Below are 17,196 nucleotides of genomic sequence, written 5' to 3'. Positions count from 1 at the left end.
TCGAGGATTTTGATGGCTTCCTGTCTTACATTTAGGTCTTTCATGCATTTTGAGTTTATTTTTGTGTCTGGTGTAAGAAAGTGGCCCAGGTTCATTCTTTGGCATGTCGATGTCCAGTTTTCCCAGCACCACTTGCTGAAGAGACTGTATTTATTCCATTGGATATTCTTTCCTGCTTTGTCAAAGATTAGTTGGCCATACGTTTGTGGGTCTATTTCTGGGTTCTCTATTCTGTTCCATTGATCTGAGTGTCTGTTCTTGTGCCAGTACCATACTGTCTTGATGATTACAGCTTTGTAGTATACCTTGAAGTCTGGGATTGTGATGCCTCCCGCTTTGGTTTTCTTTCCAAGATTGCTTTGGCTATTCGAGGTCTTTTCTGGTTCCATACACATTTTAGGATTATTTCTTCTAGCTCTGTGAAGAATGCTGGTGTTATTTTGATAGGGATTGCATTGAATATGTAGATTGCTTTGGGTAGTATCGACATTTTAACAATATTTGTTCTTCCTATCCAAGAGCATGGAATCTTTTTCCATTTTTTTGTGTCTTCTTCAATTTCTTTCATAAGCTTTCTACAGTTTTCAGTGATTCGATTTTTCACCTCTTTGGTCAGATTTATTCCTAGGTATTTAATAGTTTTTGGTACAACTGTAAATGGGATCGATTCCTTGATTTCTCTTTCTGTTGCTTCATTGTTGGTGTATAGGAATGCAACTGATTTCTGTGCATTGATTTTATATCCTGCAATTTTGCTGAATTCATGAATCAATTCTAGTATGTTTTTGGTGGAATCTTTTGGGTTTTCCATATAGAGTATCATGTCATCTGCAAAGAGTGAAATTTGACCTCCTCCTGGCCAATTTGGATGCCTTTTATTTCTTTGTGTTGTCTGATTGCAGAGGCTAAGACTTCCAATACTATATTGAATAACAGTGGCAAGAGTGGACATCCCTATCTTGTTCCTGACCTTAGGGGGAAAGCTCTCAGTTTTTCCCCATTGAGGAGGATATTAGTGTTGGGTCATTCATATATGGCTTTTATGATCTCGAGGTATGCTCCTTTTATCCCTACTTTCTTGAGGGTTTTTATCAAGAAAGGATGTTGTATTTTGTCAAATGTTTTCTCTGCATCTTTTGAGATGATCATATGGTTCTTGTCCTTTCTTTTATTGATGTGATGAATCACATTAATTGTTTTTGGGATATTGAACCAGCCCCGCATCCCAGGTATAAATCCCACTTGGTCATGGTGAATAATTTTTTTAATGTATTGTTGGATCTGGTTGGCTAATACCTTGTTGAGGATTTTTGCATCCATGTTCACCAGGGAAAGTGGTCTATAGTTCTCCTTTTTAGTGGGGTTTCTGTCTGGTTTTGGAATCAAGGTAATGCTGGCTTCTTAGAGTTTGGAAGTTTTCCTTCAAGAGAATAGGTGTTAACTCTTCCTTAAATGTTTGGTAGAATTCCCCTGGAAAGCCATCTGGCCCTGGACTCTTGTTTTTTGGCAGATTTTTGATTACTAATTCGATTTCCTTACTGGCTATGGGTCTGTTAAAATTTTCTATTTCTTCCTGTTTCAGTTTTGGTAGTGTATATGTTTCTAGGAATTTGTTCATTTCTTCCAGATTGCCCATTTTATTGGCATATAATTGCTCATAATATTCTCTTATTATTGTTTTTATTTCTGCTGTGTTGGTTGTGATCTCTCCTCTTTCATTCTTGATTTTATTTATTTGGGTCCTTTCCTTCTTCTTTTTGATCAAACTGGCTAGTGGGTTATCAATTTTGTTAATTCTTTCAAAGAACTAGCTTCTGGTTTCATTGATCTGTTCTACTGTTTTTTGGGGTTTTTTTGTTTTTTGTTTTTGGTTTCAATAGCATTAATTTCTACTCTAATCTTTATTGTTTCCTGTCTTCTTCTGGTTTTGGATTTTATTTGCTGTTCTTTGGCGTAAGGTTAGGTTGTGTATCTGAGATCTTCTTTCTTTAGGAAAGCCTGGCTAGCTATATACTTTCCTCTTATGACCGCCTTTGCTGCATCCCAGAGGTTTTGGGTTGTGGTGTTATCATTTTCATTGACTTCCAGATACTTTTTAATCTCCTCTTTAACTTCTTGGTTAGCCCATTCATTCTTTAGTAGGATGTTCTTCAGTCTCCAAGTATTTACCTTTCCGTATTTTTTCTTGTGGTTGATTTTGAGTTTCATAGCGTTGTAGTCTGAAAATATACACGGTATGATCTCGATCTTTTTGTACTTACTTTGAGCTGATTTGTGTCCCAGTATATGGTCTATTCTGGAGAACGTTCCATGTGCATTGGGGAAGAATGTATATTCTGCTGCTTTGGGATGAAATGTTCTGAATATATCTGTTAAGTCCATCTGGTCCAGTGTGTCATTCAAAGCCATTGTTTCCTTATTGATTTTTTGATTAGATGATCTGTCCATTGTTGTAAGTGGGGTGTTGAAGTCTCCTACTATTATGGTATTACTATTGATGAGTTTCTTTATGTTTGTGATTAATTGATTTATATATTTGGGTGCTTTCACATTTGGCGCATAAATGTTTACAATTGTTAGGTCTTCTTGGTGGATAGACCCCTGGATTATGATATAATGCCCTTCTGCCTCTCTTGATACAGTCTTTATTTTAAAGTCTAGATTGTCTGATATAAGTATGGCTACTCTGGCTTTCTTTTGTTGACCATTAGCATGATAGATTGTTCTCCATCCCCTTATTTTCAATCTGAAGGTGTCTTTAAGTCTAAAGTGGGTCTCTTGTAAACAGCATATAGATGGATCTTGTTTTCTTATCCATTCTGTTACCCTACGTCTTTTGATTGGCGCATTGTGTCCATTGACGTTTAGAGTGAGTAGTGAAAGATATGAATTTATTGCCATTATGATGGTTGTAGAGTTGAAGTTTCTGGTGGTGTTCTCTGGTCCTTTCTAATCTTTGTTGCTGTATATATAAATATATATATATATATATATATATAATCTTTTCTCCCCTCAGAGAGTCCCCCTTAAAATTTCTTGCAGGGCTGGTTTAGTTGTCACAAACTCCTTTAATTTTTGTTTGTCTGGGAAACTTTTTATCTCTCCTTCTATTTTGAGTGACAGCCTTGCTGGATAAAGAATTCTTGGCTGCATATTTTTCTGATTCAGCACACTGAATATATCCTGCCACTCCTTTCTGGCCTGCCAAGTTTCTGTGGATAGGTCTGCTGCATACCTGATCTGTCTTCCCTGGTAGGTTAGGGACTTTTTTTCCCTTGCTGCTTTCATGAGTCTCTCCTTGCCTGAGTATTTTGTGAATCTGACTATGATCTGCCTTGTTGATGGTTGGTTTTTGTTGAATCTAATGAGGGTCCTCTGTGCTTCCTGGATTTTGAGGTCTGTGTCTTTCCCCAGGTTAGGAAAGTTTTCTGCTATGATTTGCTCACATAACCCTTCTACCCCTATTTCTCTCTTCCTCTTCTGGGACCCCTATGTTTCTGATGTTGTTCCTTTTTAATGAGTCACTGATTTCTGTAATTCTTAAATCGTGCTCTTTTGCCTTAATCTCCCTCTTTTTTTCTGCTTCATTATTGTCCATAATTTGTCCTCTATATCACTGATTCTCTGTTCTGCCTCATCCATCCTTGCCACCACCGCATCCATCCATGATGGAAGCTCAGTTATAGCATTTTAAATTTCATTTTGACTAGTTTTTACTTCTTTCATCTCTGCAGAAAGGGATTCTAATCTATTTTCGACTCCACCTAGTATTCTTATTATCGTGATTCTAAATTCTGGTTCAGGCATCTTGCTTGTATCTGTGTTGGTTAAGTCCCTGGCTGTCGTTTCTTCGTGCTCTTTCTTTTGGGGTGAATTCCTTCATTTTGTCATTTTGAAGGGAGAAAAGGAATTAATGAGGTAGAAAAATTAAAATTAAAAAATTAAAATTAAAAAATTAAACACACACACACACACACACACACACACATCGAATAAATAATGCTAGATCCTAGGTGTGTTTTGGTCTGGGTGTTGAAAGTGGCTTGACAGATTAGAGAAAAAGGGGGGGCGGAAAGGAAATCGTTTGAGAATTTGAAAAAATTAATACACTGAAGTAGACTAAAAGGAGGTGATGGGAGTAAAATAGAATTTGAAAAAATTTACACAAAAGTAAAGAATATAGTAGAAAAAAACTAAAGAAAAATATTTTTAATAAAAATTGAAAATAAAAATGGATTTTTTCTCTTTCTGTATTCAAGAAAAAGAAAAGTGAAAAAGAGAAAAAAAAAAGAAATAAAATTGAATTGATAGACCTGCTAACAGATTGAAATACGACTGGAATTACTTCATTTTCCCCTAGAAGTCAGACTATGGAGTGCTTTATAGTCCATAAACTAAGCAGGCGGTGAGACTTGTGTTTTTGAAGGGCGAGGTTGGCCCAGTTGGGCGGGGCTTAGTGTAATGGCTCTGTTCTCCACTAGATGGCGCTGCTAGCCTACTGGGGTGGATTGTTGCAGAGTGCGTAGGTGCGTATGCGCATGCCCAGGAGCGGTGAAAATGGCGTCAGTCTCTAGTATGGGAACTCTGTTCTCTCTGATCCGCAGTCGCGCACCCGTCCTCTGTCTTCAGCTTTTGTCCACTCCCTGCTTCTTCACTGTGCGTGACAAAGCCCCAGGCAGTACCTTTCTCCTGAGTTTTGTCTCAGATGCGACTGTTTTCCCCGGCCCCTTGCTTCTGAAGGACTGTTGCTTTGACCCGTTCTGCCCCTCTGCGGGAAGTTCTCACCGAGCAATGGCCGAATGTCGGCTGCACCCAGGAACGCTTGCTGGACCCTGCTGCTGCCGGTGCCCCGAGACTGCGGCCAGGTGCCAGCCCGCCTCAGAAAAAGTTCTCGAGATAGTGTAGCAGCAGCGTTTCAGGGATTATGGAAAATCACCACACACATCTGGCGCCAGGCTTCACCCTTAACGCCCTTGTTTCAGCACCAGTGAACGTGGCCGTTCTCTGGGGTCTGCTGGGACCAGGTGGCTTCAACAGTCTCTACCAAATGTCCTTCCAGCAGTGGAACCGCTTTTCCCCGTGTGGCCCGAGAACCTCCCGGATCCCACTCTGTTCCTGGGGATTCGCCCTTCCCACCAGAGCACCGCCAGGTATGGAGCTGCGGAGTTGCAGGCTTTGCGCTCCCCTTGTTTACAGTCTTAATGGAATTTAAACTGTCTCCTTTCCCCTTTCTCCCCTTTTAGTTTAGTCCCTGTGGCTGTTTCCAATTTTCTACTTTCTCTCCAGCTGCTTTTGGGGAGGGGTGCTTTTCTTGTATTCTTACCGCCCCCCCCCCCGCCCCGCCCTGCCTCCGTCCTCTCTCCACCCGCAAAACACCTCCCTTCCCACGGCTTCTCGCTCCCCAAGTTCACCTCTCTGCGCCATGTACCTGCTGAATTCTGTGGTTCGGGTTGTGCAGATTGTTGTGTTAATCCTCCAATCAGTTTTCAGTTTCTAGGTGTGTAGGATGGTTTAGTGTTGGTCTGGCTGTATTTCATGGACACGAGACACAAAAAACTTCCATGTTGTTCCGCCATCTCGGCTCCTCCTGATTTTTGCCCTTATTTTTATATTTCCTACCTTCTGCTTGCTTTGAGTATGTTTTCTTTTTTCTTTTTTTCTAGGTCCTTGAGGTGGGAGCTTAGATTATTGATTTGAGACTTTTCCTCTTTTCTAATGTATGCGTTTAGTGCTATACATTTTTTTTTAGCACTGCTTTACTGTGTCTTGCAAATTTTAATATGTTACATTTTCATTTTTACCCAGTTAAATGTACTTTTTGATTTCCCTTGAGATGTCTTTGATCCACAAATTATTTGGAAGTGTGTTGTTTAGTTTCCAAGTATTTAGCTATTTTCCTAATATCTTTCTGTTACTAATTTTTTAGCTTTTTTCCATTTTTTTTTTTCAGTTCCTTTGACTTTGTTGAAGTCTGTTTTATGGTCCAATATATAGTGCATTTGGTATGTGTTCAATGTGTATTCTGTTGAATGTATATTCTGTTGTTGGGACAGGTGTTCTAGAAATGTCAATTAGGACCTATTGGCTAATGGTATGCGAGAGTTCTTCGGCACTCTTGTTCATATTTGCTTTAGTTGTTATATCAATTATTTAGAGATGCTGGCATCTCCAGCCACAATTGTGGATTTGTCTATTTCTCCTATCAGTTTTTTTCTTCACATATTTTGCGTCTCTGTTGCTTCATACATACACAGAATTACTATGACTTCTTAGTGGATGAACTCTTTTATCATTGTATAAAGTACCTTTCTGTCTCTGGTAATTTTCTCTTCTCTGAAGTCTGCTTTATCTGATATTAATATAGCCACTCTTGCTTTCTTTTTATTAATGCTTCAGTGACATATATTTCCCCCATCCTTTTACTTTCACTCTGCCTATATCATTATTCAAAATAGATTTGTTGTAGACAGCAAATACAGTTGAGCAGGTCATATTTTATTTTATTTATTTATTTTTAACGTTTATTTATTTTTGAGACAGAGAGAGACAGAGCATGAACGGGGGAGGGTCAGAGAGAGGGAGACACAGAATCTGAAACAGGCTCCAGGCTCTGAGCTGTCAGCACAGAGCCCGACACGGGCCTCGAACTCATGGACCGCGAAATCATGACCTGAGCCGAAGTCGGCCACTTAACTGACTGAGCCACGCAGGCGCCCCGAGCAGGTCATATTTTAAAATCCAATCTGCAACTTCTGTCTCTTAATTGGTGTCTTTAAACCAGTTGTATTTAATGTAATTATTGACATGTTATGGCTTAACGTATTTTGTTTTTTGTTTTCCACTTGTTCTCTGCTTTTTGTTTCTCTGCTTACTTTTTTCTGCCTTCTTTTGGCTTAGTTAAACATTTTTCCATTTTGATTTATTAGTGGTGTTTTTGAATGTATAGCATTTTTAGTGGTTGCTGCAGGTGTTATACTATATATGCATAACTTATTAGAGTCAACTGGCATCATTTTACGAGTTTGAAGTATAGAAACCTTTCCTCCCTTCACATGTAGTTACCTTCCTTTTTTGTAATTGTCTTAAATATTTCCTCTATGTACATTAAGAACTACATCAGTGTTATAAGTTTTGCTTCAGCCATCAAACATAATTATGAAAACTCAAAAGGAGAAGGAAAGCTTACTGGATTTGTACATATTTTTGCTTACTGTGCACTCTCTTCTCTGCTTCTTGATGTTCCAAGTTTCCTTCTCTTATTTCCTTTCTGCTTGGAGAACATCCAACATTCTTTTAGGACAGTTCTACCGGTAACACATTTTCTTAGTTTTCCTTCATCTGAGAATATCCTTAATTTCTTGATTTCTCCTTAATTCCGGAAGGATATCGTTTCTGTACATGGATTTCTGGGTTGGCAGTTCTGTTCTTCCACCACTGGAAAAATATTTTGCCAAGTCCTTTTGGCACCCATGGTTCCTGGTGAGAAATCTGCCCTTCTGATTGTTTTGCCTCTGTTTTTCTCTGGCTGGTTTCAAGATTTTCCCCCATATTTTCAGCTTTCAGGAGTTTGGCTGTGACGTGTCTTGGGGCGCATTTCTTTGGGTTTGTCTGGTTGGTGGTTTGCTGAAATGTCTCTTGGCAAATTTGGTTTATGTGTCTGGCAAATTTAGGAAGCTTTCAACCATTATTTCTGTGATAATACCTCGTTTTATCTCTGTCTTCTTTCTTCTCTCCTTCTGGGACTCTGATGACATGGGTATTAGATCTTTTGCCATTGTCCACAGATCCTGGAGGTCCTACGTACTCTCCACTGACAGTGCAGTGGACGTGATTTTATCAGCTCTGGGTGATGGTGAAAATCATGACTCTCCACTGGGCCTCTTCTGATACATCCTGGCAGGGAAAGGAGAGGCTCCTCTTTACTCCCAGGTGGAGAAGGAAGTCCAGGCTCCTCCCATGTTCTGTACCAGAGATCTGTTCAGTTTAAGGAGGCCCACCTTGCTCCCAAATGCCAGGCAGAGATCTGGAGAGATTGAGAGCATCAGCAGCTTGCAATGTCACTGCTAAATGGGTTCTGCACAGGCCAATGTGTCCTTGCTCCCTGCTGCACCAATGACCTTGCTGGTGTCTTTTGTTTATGCTTGTAGCTCAGGTTATCTTTCCTGTGGCCACTGGATCCACTGGTCTGGTGGACCTTACTGAAGGATGTAGAGGATGTTTCCACTCTGTGGTGTTGTTAAAAATTCTCCAGAACAAAGCAAAACAAAACAAAACAAAACAAACCTTGAATGTATACAATTGAACACCTGGGCAATGGTATCTGTAGAACAAATCCCTAGAATTAGATTTATTAGATCAAAAGGTTTACTTCACAAACCATTCTTAGGAGATAATCCCTAAGTGCATTAATTTTTTCCCTATGGTTAGGCTAGATCTTTGTTTCTTCGAGGTCTCTTAGCTTTTGAAAATGCATTTTCTTTCATACAATTATCTTGAGGTTGTTTATACAATTTCACAATTTGGTTGCCCCTAGCAATCAGTTTTTTTGCAGGTGCCCAACCACTTCTTTAATGCACAAGCCTAGCTCACTTTATCCTGAGCCCCCAGATCTTATAACATTGGAAGAGCTGAATTTACTTCTCAAACCCTATCTATCTGTGACTTATAGAACAAAAACACACCCAGGTTTGTTTTGTCTTCTTCCTCCTTGTATTTACTTTGGCGAATCCACAGGGACTACCAACCAAATGTGGGTTTTCAGAATAGTGTTTATCAAACTTTTAAAATTTAGCATATGTTTATAAACTTGCTAAGGATATTCATACTGGAGACAGGTGCCACATTCTTCATAAAATAGTTATGAGGGTTTGGGGGGAAATGTATTATGAGATTAGAGGAGCTGAAAAATATATAATTAGACTTTAAAACACATACTTCTATCTGAGCTCCCTTCCCACCCTTCCCTCTCCATCCAGAATTATAGTGAAAAAATAAAATGGCATAAACCCATAAGGAAAAGGAGAATTGGAGGGGAGACAGGAGTAGAGAAGAGATGTGGTCACACCTGGGAGATGAAAAGTGTTTTGAAGGATGGTAACTGACTTAGCAGATAGAAGTGGCTGAAACCCGAGTGTGCCTATGGAAAGGAAGATTGATGAGCATCAAGAGATTTGTTCCCTAGACCTCCTTGAAGGGCTCTAGAATTGGAGACACTAGGACAAGTGGAAGGAACTGGGGTGAGCAATGGGGCTGAGAAGAGGGAGATGGTTTGAAAGTTTCCCTAGGGATTTATTATACCTCTGAACCGTTATGGGACAACCTGTCTCTAATCCCTGTAGGACAGGGAGTTCCTTCTCTGAAGACACTGACAGTATCTTTGGCTCTGGGACATGCTAGTTGTTGAGTCCCCCTCATCCTCCCCACTCCCACTATGGTGACAGGTGTACTACTCGACCCAGTTCACCAACTCCATCGTGTTGGAGAAGATCAGAGTGAAAAGTCAGTGGAAAAATTCAATGGCCCCAGAGAAAATACTCACACATAGTGACAGCTGGGAGGAAGGTATGTATCTCCTAACAACAGAGTGACTTAACACCTGATCAGAATGATATTCTGCTGGCCACAAGGTGACAATTCTGATCCAACCACACAGCCTTTCCAAACAACTTCGTGGTGTCTCATTTTTAAGCCAAGGATCATCAGACTCTTGAAAGGCACCACCAAAATAAGAGATCAAAGAGTGTGTGTGGGAAAACTATCAATTAGAAGAAAAAGAATATGTAAGGGCAAAAAATTGAAAAAAAATTACAATTATCTTTAGAGAGATGAGAAGATATTGCAGCGATTAAGTAAGAATGGATGCCATTAAAACAAACAAACAAAAACAGGGAAATATGAGAAAACAAGAAAGAGCTCTTAGAAATTAAAATTCTTTAATTTTAATTAAATTAATTCCACTGGCTGGCTCAGTCAGTGGAATGTGTGACTCTTGCTCTCGGGGCTGTGAGTTCAAGCCCCACGTTGGGTGTAGAGATTTCTTAAAAATAAAATCTTTCTTTAAAAAAAAAAAGAAATTAAAAAGATTAGAATAGAGATAAAAAAATTCAACTGAGTTTGGGAAATGAAACTGAGGAATTCTTACATAAAGTAATAAAAAAAAAACCCAGAAAAGAGGACACTAGGTTGACTCATTCCTCTTTGGCAATCCACTTTTCTCTTGTGTCTCTTCCATTCCTAGACTTTCCTGTAGTTGGATTTGTCTTTTGACACATTTCTGGTCAAGTTGAAATCTGCAGGAGATTTCTAGAAAGGCTTTGTTTTCCTGATACAAATGCCACCCTTTCTACTTCTTTCCCCATCCTTTTCATTCCCGCCTTGAATGTAGATGTGATGGCTGGAACTACAGCAGTTATCTTGGGCCATGGGAGAGAGACCAAGAGAGTCCAGGAGCTCTTTGCCCTGACATTCATAAGCCTCTGAAATAATACCAGTCTAACTACCTCTTGACTTCCCGTGTGAGGAAAAAACCAAACCCTAATGTGTTTAAGCTCTTTGGTTGGATATTCTTTTACTCGTAGCTGAATCCTATTCCCAAATGCAGAAAGAGAAGTTGAAAAACTAGAGCGTTGGGGTGCCTGGGTGGCTCCCTCGGTTTGAGCATCCACCTCTTGATGTTGGCTCAGGTGGTGATCTCACATTTGTGAGATGCAGCCCTGTGTCCATCAAGCCATGCTCAGCGCGGAGCTCCTTGGGATTCTCTCTCTCCCCCTCCCCCCTCATTCTCTCGCTCTCTCTCTCTTTCTCTCCCTCTCTCTCTCAAAGTAAATAAATAAACATTAAAAAAACCACTAGAATATCTGTTCAACTGGTCCAATATTCAACTCTAAGGAGTTTTGGAAAGAGAAGACAGAGATAATGAGTGGGAAAAAACTATCAGTGGAATAATAGAAGAAAGTATCCCAGAACTAAGCTTTCATATCTCGAAACAACACATTGGCCCAAGTCACTAAAAATCACCAGGATGTAGATTGGAAGTACTTCACAGTCTGCTTTCAGATAAACGGACCAGAGGTCAGGAAATTGGCTTTACTACGATAAAAGAGCGTATAGTAAAAAGAGTTAACATTGCATAGATATTCTAAAGGTTTGGCAATAAACATTAAACCAAAAATGTTATATTTTAAGAAGTTGGGAACCTGTGGAGATGTAGTATCTGGTATCTGTTCAATAAAGTAGTTTAAATTTGGTTGATTGGTTCATGCCTGGAAATTGGCATGTTTTGTTTTAGAATTTGGTAATTTTGAAAAACTATGCACATTAAAATCATACAGACCTGGTTCTGATCCCAGTTGCACAGTGCATGCAATTTTCTTAATTTCTTTGTGCCTTTTTCCTCCTCTGCATGGCTACTTTAGAGATTATTGTGGGACTAATGGGAATTCTGTATCTGAAACTCCTGGCATAGAGCTGACATTTCTTAAATATTAATTCCCTTTAATGACATTTCTTGAATCGAGATTCTACCTGTACACACACACTATTGCCTTCCATTCTTCCCTTGTCTTAGTTCATAAGAACTCTAATTACCAAGATGATGAAGATTATCCAGTCTGTTGGTTCCCAGCCTGGGATTCCTCAGCCCTGGGGAAGTTGTAACTAGGGTCTGATTATTACCTTCAATAATCAAAAGCATCCCAGAAATCATACATGGCCTGGGTGTTGGGAAAAGGAGCTATCAAGTGTTTTTGCTTTTGTCTAAGATGTAAACTCATTGTGGTAACTCTGCTTGCTTCATGATGATCAGAAGCTCTGGGGGGTGTTTACACATCTGATAACTAAAGGTAGAAAAATTATTAGTTAAATTTTTAGGGATGCCATTTGGAAGGCAATATCTTTTTTTTTTTTAATGTTTATTTATTTTTGACAGAGAGACAGAGTGTGAGTGAGGGAGGGACAGCGTGAGAGGGAGACACAGAATCCAAAGCAGGCTCCAGGCTCTGAGCTGTCAGCACAGAGCCCGATGCAGGGCTCGAACTCACAAACCATGAGATCATGGCTTAAGCTGAAGTTGGACTCTTAACCGACTGAGCCACCGAGATGCCTCTAGAAGGCAATATCTTTAAAATTCATGGGATTTATAGTGAAAATAGTGAAGAGGGTAGTCATTCTGGGGGAGTAGGGTCCACAAAGATTATATAACTTGCTCAAGTTCACACAGTGGGTTAACAGCAGGGCCAAGGCTAGAACTGATTTCTCCTGATGCCTAGTTGACAGCATGTTTCACTACTAATAGAAGGTCTCCAAGACCATCTTATCTTCCCACGGCCCTATGTATGGTGACAGATGTCAACCGGACTTACTGTAGTGATAATTTTGTGACGTATACGAATATTAAATCTTTATGTTGTACACCTGAAGCTAATATAATGTTATGTGTAAATTATACCTCAATTAAAAAATTTGCTTTGGAAACTTGAAACCCAGGATATTACAGTGTCAAGGGTACCTGAATTCTTCTATGTGCTTGGACCCCCAAGAATCACGGGAAGGAAGAAAGTATTCCTGGCAATGTGTCCTGATTTACAGGCACAGTCAGAAATTTCTCTCTTGTTTCCTTTTGTCGATTAGAGAAATTTGTATCTTTGAAGATTTAAAATGCTTGGTTACTTAAGAGAAAGAGAAAATTCTATTGCTTGCTTCTATTGTTTTTGTGCCTGTGAAAAAACCAGGTTTTCAGCCAAGGCAAATCAACGTGGCTGAAATTCCCACGAGAAAGTAGACCAGGCATGAGAACTGAGTATGTACCTGTCTGGAAGCCAGAGCCTTTGATAAGCAAGAGACCAGGAAGAAAACTGCTTAGGTAAGCTGTGATCACAAGGTGGCGCCACACACACGCTTGTCAAATCCAACCATTTTTCTAATTCTGGGGAATTTTTCCTGATTTACTGAAGCAGGAAAAAAAAAATACCCACAAAAAATATGGGTAGGTCCAATACTTCAGCTTGGAACAGGCGGTTCAAAGTCCCAAAGCACTTGCCGTCTTTAATTGTGTGGCAGAGAATCCCCTTGTGTTCTCTGGGTTCACTGAGTCAATAAGGAGCTTGCTGACTCAAGTGAGTGGGGACTCAGGAAGTGACTGGCTCCAGCAGCAAGAAAGGCTGGAGTTACTCTGTGGGGGCAAATCAACCCCAGGATTCGGGCTCTAGCAGAGGCTAACACTTGGGTGGACTCCTTTATGTCTGGCCATCTGACCTTAGGGGAACGGCAATTTCCATTTCTATACGGGGAAACTCATTTCCTTTGTTGCTTCCTTTATTTTGTTTTCCTCCCAAGAATTGTGAATTTTCAACCGGTTGGGGCCTGGGAGGAAGGGATGGTTGGAGCATGAGCCAACATGTCCTTTCTTCCATCCTACCCCTCCCCAACTCTAGCACCTTAACCTACCCCTTTCCTCCAAAGGAAAAATGTAAGTAGTATATCCATGCCCACTGACATCATGGATTTTCCTGCTAGTCCTGATTTAAAATATCTTGAAAGTTTGCTCTCAAAGGACTGCTTTGTATTAAAGGAGAAAATAAAACCCGTGCCTACTACCCTAAAGCTCTTCTGGTCCCACAGGAAGCAACCTGGGCTATCTGCCTCTGGCACCTTTGATTCCAGACCAATGTGATGGCACCCAGGTCAGCTCCTGGCCTCTCTGCTGAGTAAGCAATGATTCCTCCAGGTTCTACACCGGCAGTGTGCCCCTCACCTACCCCCCCATCCCAATCCCCACCAGCATCGTGCCCCACCCCCTCCCTCCACACCAGCAGAGCCATACCTGGACGCTGCTTGGATGCTGCTTTGGAGGAATCATTGTTCCAGAACAGTGGTTCTCATACCTTAGCATGCATCATAATCACCTAGGGGGCTTGTTAAGACAGACTGCTGGGCTTCCTTTCTGGTTTCGTAGGTCTGGGGTACAGTCAGAAAATTTGCATTTTTACCAAGTTCCCCTGTGAGGCTGATGCTACTGGACTGGGGACCAAAGCACCTTGTAGAGGTGCTTTTTCAGGGCACCGAGCTGGTGGGGGAAAAGGAGCAGCAGGAAGAAGCCCACAGCTGTTGTTTGCCTCGTCCTTTTCCGGGGTGGGGGTGGGGGAAATGTGTGCCAGAATCGCAGAGCCACCAAGAAGGCCCGACCTCTTGGGATGCTGCAAATCTTTACCTTTTCTTTCTAGACTAGTGGTTCGGAAGCTGGCAGCACCTTGGAATCACTTGGGCGTTTGAAAAAAATTCCTGATGTGGGCCCCCAGTCCCACAGATCTTGATTTAATTGGTTTGGAGGGTGCTTTGGGGCATCGGACAGTTTGAAAGCTCTCTGGGTGTTTTGATGTGCAGCCCAGGTTAAAAAAAAAACAAAAACAAAAACAAAAAAACCACTGTTCTAGGCTCTCCTCTCGTTACATGCTAATATCTAATCCCTAGTGAGTGGAAGAACCAGTCATCCATCCTGGAAACTTCTAGCTCTCTCTCACACCTTCCTGCCTCTGCCCATCTTCAGGCAGGAACAGTCTTACATGTCTCTGACTACTGAACTCCCAGGTTTCCTTCAAAACCCAGTTCAAATATTTCTTTCATGGTGGAGACTTTCTTGGCTTCCCCTGACAGGCATTGCTGCTTTTTCTATCTCCTAAAGTATGTTGCACGCCCTTGAACGACAACTTCTATTTCACTGTATTGTAATTATTTACTTTCATATCTTTCCCCCTCATTCGGTGGTGTACTGCTCAGGGCGCTTAATAAAACTGTGGTTCAATGAATCCCCTGGTTGGAGATAAGGTTTGAAATGCAAGAGGTCTGGATAAGGTAGTTTATTTATTTCGATTCTGTTCAGCAAACCGAGTGCCTACTGTGGCTGAAATTCCGGTGGGTACCTGGGAAGCAGAGTGAAATGAGCCGTGACCCTGCCCTTGAGGAATTGCTCTTGAAGTCAGGCTCTCAGGCTAGTTTTGTGCTCATTAGATTCAGCCTGGGAACCACTTTCCGAGAGGCCACCTGGAGCAGGGGGAACCTGGGCATCCCTTTTACACCCTCCGTGGCACTCACGATCTACAGGATTTAGCGAGTTCCGTGGCATTCTTGCATGAACTTGCCCTTGTCTACCTCTCCAGACATACAGTTTGCTGACAGTTTAACAGGTGGCCTGTTCGTTCCCAGCACAAATCGTGCTATTGCAAGTTCACATGTTTCAGCTCCCCTGAGATGCTCCTCCCATCCTAGTTTGCCTGGCTAACACCCATGGCCTAGGGGTCTTCCCTGACTCCCAGGCTGAGTGCCTTCTCTTTGTACTCTCTTACCATTTTATACATACCTCTATCATAGTTTTTTTAAAGTATTTATTTATTTGAGAGAGAGAGAGAGAGAGAGAGAGAGAGAGAGAGAGCGAGCGTGCGCAAGCGAGGGAGGGGCAGAGAGAGAGGGAGACAGAATCCTAAGCAGGCTCTTCGCGTTGCCGGCATAAAGCCTGATGTGGGGCTCAAACTCACAAACTGTGAGATCATGACCTGAGCTGAAATCAAGAGTCAGATGCTTAACACACTGAGCCACCCAGGCGCCCCGTCATAGTTTTTCACGAGCTTGGCAAACAGTGGGTTCTTTGTAGGGTTGCATTCAATTCAATCAGTTTACACACTGATCTCCGACTTTATCCTGCCTATGCACCATTCACTTGGGTTTAGAATAGGGGGTCACATTCTCCTGGGGGATCAGGATATTGAAGAGGAAAGGGTCAGGGTGTGGTCAGAAACACCTGTACTTGTCACCGGATTCTAATAGGTATCCTGCTTTCAAGTTGAGAGTCTCTGAGTTACTGTAAGCCAGGCAGTGTGCTAGGTGCCTTTAGATCTTAAAAAAAAAATTTTTTTTAATGTTTATTTAGTTTTTGGGAGAGAAATGGAGTACGTGTGTGTCGGCAGTAGTGGGGTGGGATGCAGAGAGAGAGGAAGACAGAGAATCCGAAGCAGGCTTGAGGCTCCGAGCTGTCAGCACAGAGCCTGATGAGGGGCTTGAACTCACGAACCATGAGATCATGACCTGATCCGAAGTTGGATGCTTAACTGACTGAGCCACTCACGTGCCCCAAAGTCTTTAAAAACATTTTTTGGGGCGCCTGGGTGGCGCAGTCGGTTAAGCGTCCGACTTCAGCCAGGTCACGATCTTGCGGTCCGGGAGTTCGAGCCCTGCGTCAGGCTCTGGGCTGATGGCTCGGAGCCTGGAGCCTGTTTCCGATTCTGTGTCTCCCTCTCTCTCTGCCCCTCCCCCGTTCAAGCTCTGTCTCTCTCTGTCCCAAAAATAAATAAACGTTGAAAAAAAAATTAAAAAAAAATTAAAAAACCATTTTTTTTAATGTTTATTATTTGAGACAGAGAAAGAGAGAGAGGAGGAGCAGAGAGAAATCCTAAGCAGGCTGCAGGCTCTGACCTGTTAGCACAAAGCCCAACATGAGGCTTGAACCCACAAACTGTGAGATCATGACCTGAGCTGAAGTCAGATGCTCCACGGACTAAGCCACCCAGGTGCCCCTGTGCTAGGTGCTTTTAAAAATCACAGACACAACAATCTTCACAACAATCTTGCTAGGTAGTTACTGTTATCCCCATTTCATGGATGAGAGAACTGAGGTTAAGTTTTGTCCCTAGCCACACAGCAGGTAAGTGGCAGAGGGACCAAAGCCATGCAAGGACCAAAGCCATCATGCTTTTTGATTTGTTTCTACACCTCTTTCCTCCATCAGAACTAGGCATTTATTGAAGGCAGGGACATGGTCTTAGGAATTTTTTTGCACCCCCAGTGCTTGACACAGGGTCTGGTGTCCGAAGGTGCCCAGGAGATGAGGGCTGAACTAACCTGTGTTACGTAGAGACTCAGCCACGTCTCTAGTTATTTAGCCGCACCTAGTGTTTGTGATGACTCATTTAGGTGAGATGCTGTTGTTTCCATCCAGGGCGGGGGGCGGGGGGCTTCACTGCATTAAACAACCAATAGTTAGTTCACACGGGTTTTGTGAGAGCCCTATTTTAATCGATCTTTTGCCTGCTAAAAACCTTGTCACGTTTCAAAACCTTGCCAACTGTAATTTTGCAGTTACCTGCTTCCTATTTCGTGTGTTTGATTATCCTTTCCCTTCCCAGACCTGCTGTCTTTGTTCTCTCCTGC

The 17,196-nt window shown here is 41.7% G+C and overlaps 1 long non-coding RNA gene across 3 annotated transcripts in view; it reads left to right on the top strand.

The window, feature by feature from the left end:
- LOC109501457 overlaps positions 1-17,196 on the top strand; it is a 39,730-nt gene that overhangs the window by 6,372 nt on the left and 16,162 nt on the right. Inside the window, exons 2-5 of one of the 3 annotated variants that reach the window (XR_006600547.1) lie at positions 9,441-9,561; positions 12,729-12,859; positions 13,618-13,703; positions 14,220-14,420. This is a non-coding gene — a long non-coding RNA (uncharacterized LOC109501457). Of the gene's footprint in view, positions 1-9,440; positions 9,562-12,728; positions 12,860-13,617; positions 13,704-14,219; positions 14,421-17,196 lie in introns of those variants that run through there. The other 2 variants (XR_006600546.1, XR_006600548.1) reach the window with 2 other exon arrangements.

This window comes from Felis catus, chromosome B4 (genome assembly GCF_018350175.1).
Source record: "Felis catus isolate Fca126 chromosome B4, F.catus_Fca126_mat1.0, whole genome shotgun sequence".
NCBI lineage: Eukaryota > Metazoa > Chordata > Mammalia > Carnivora > Felidae > Felis > Felis catus.
This window is presented reverse-complemented; position numbering and strand designations above follow the sequence as displayed.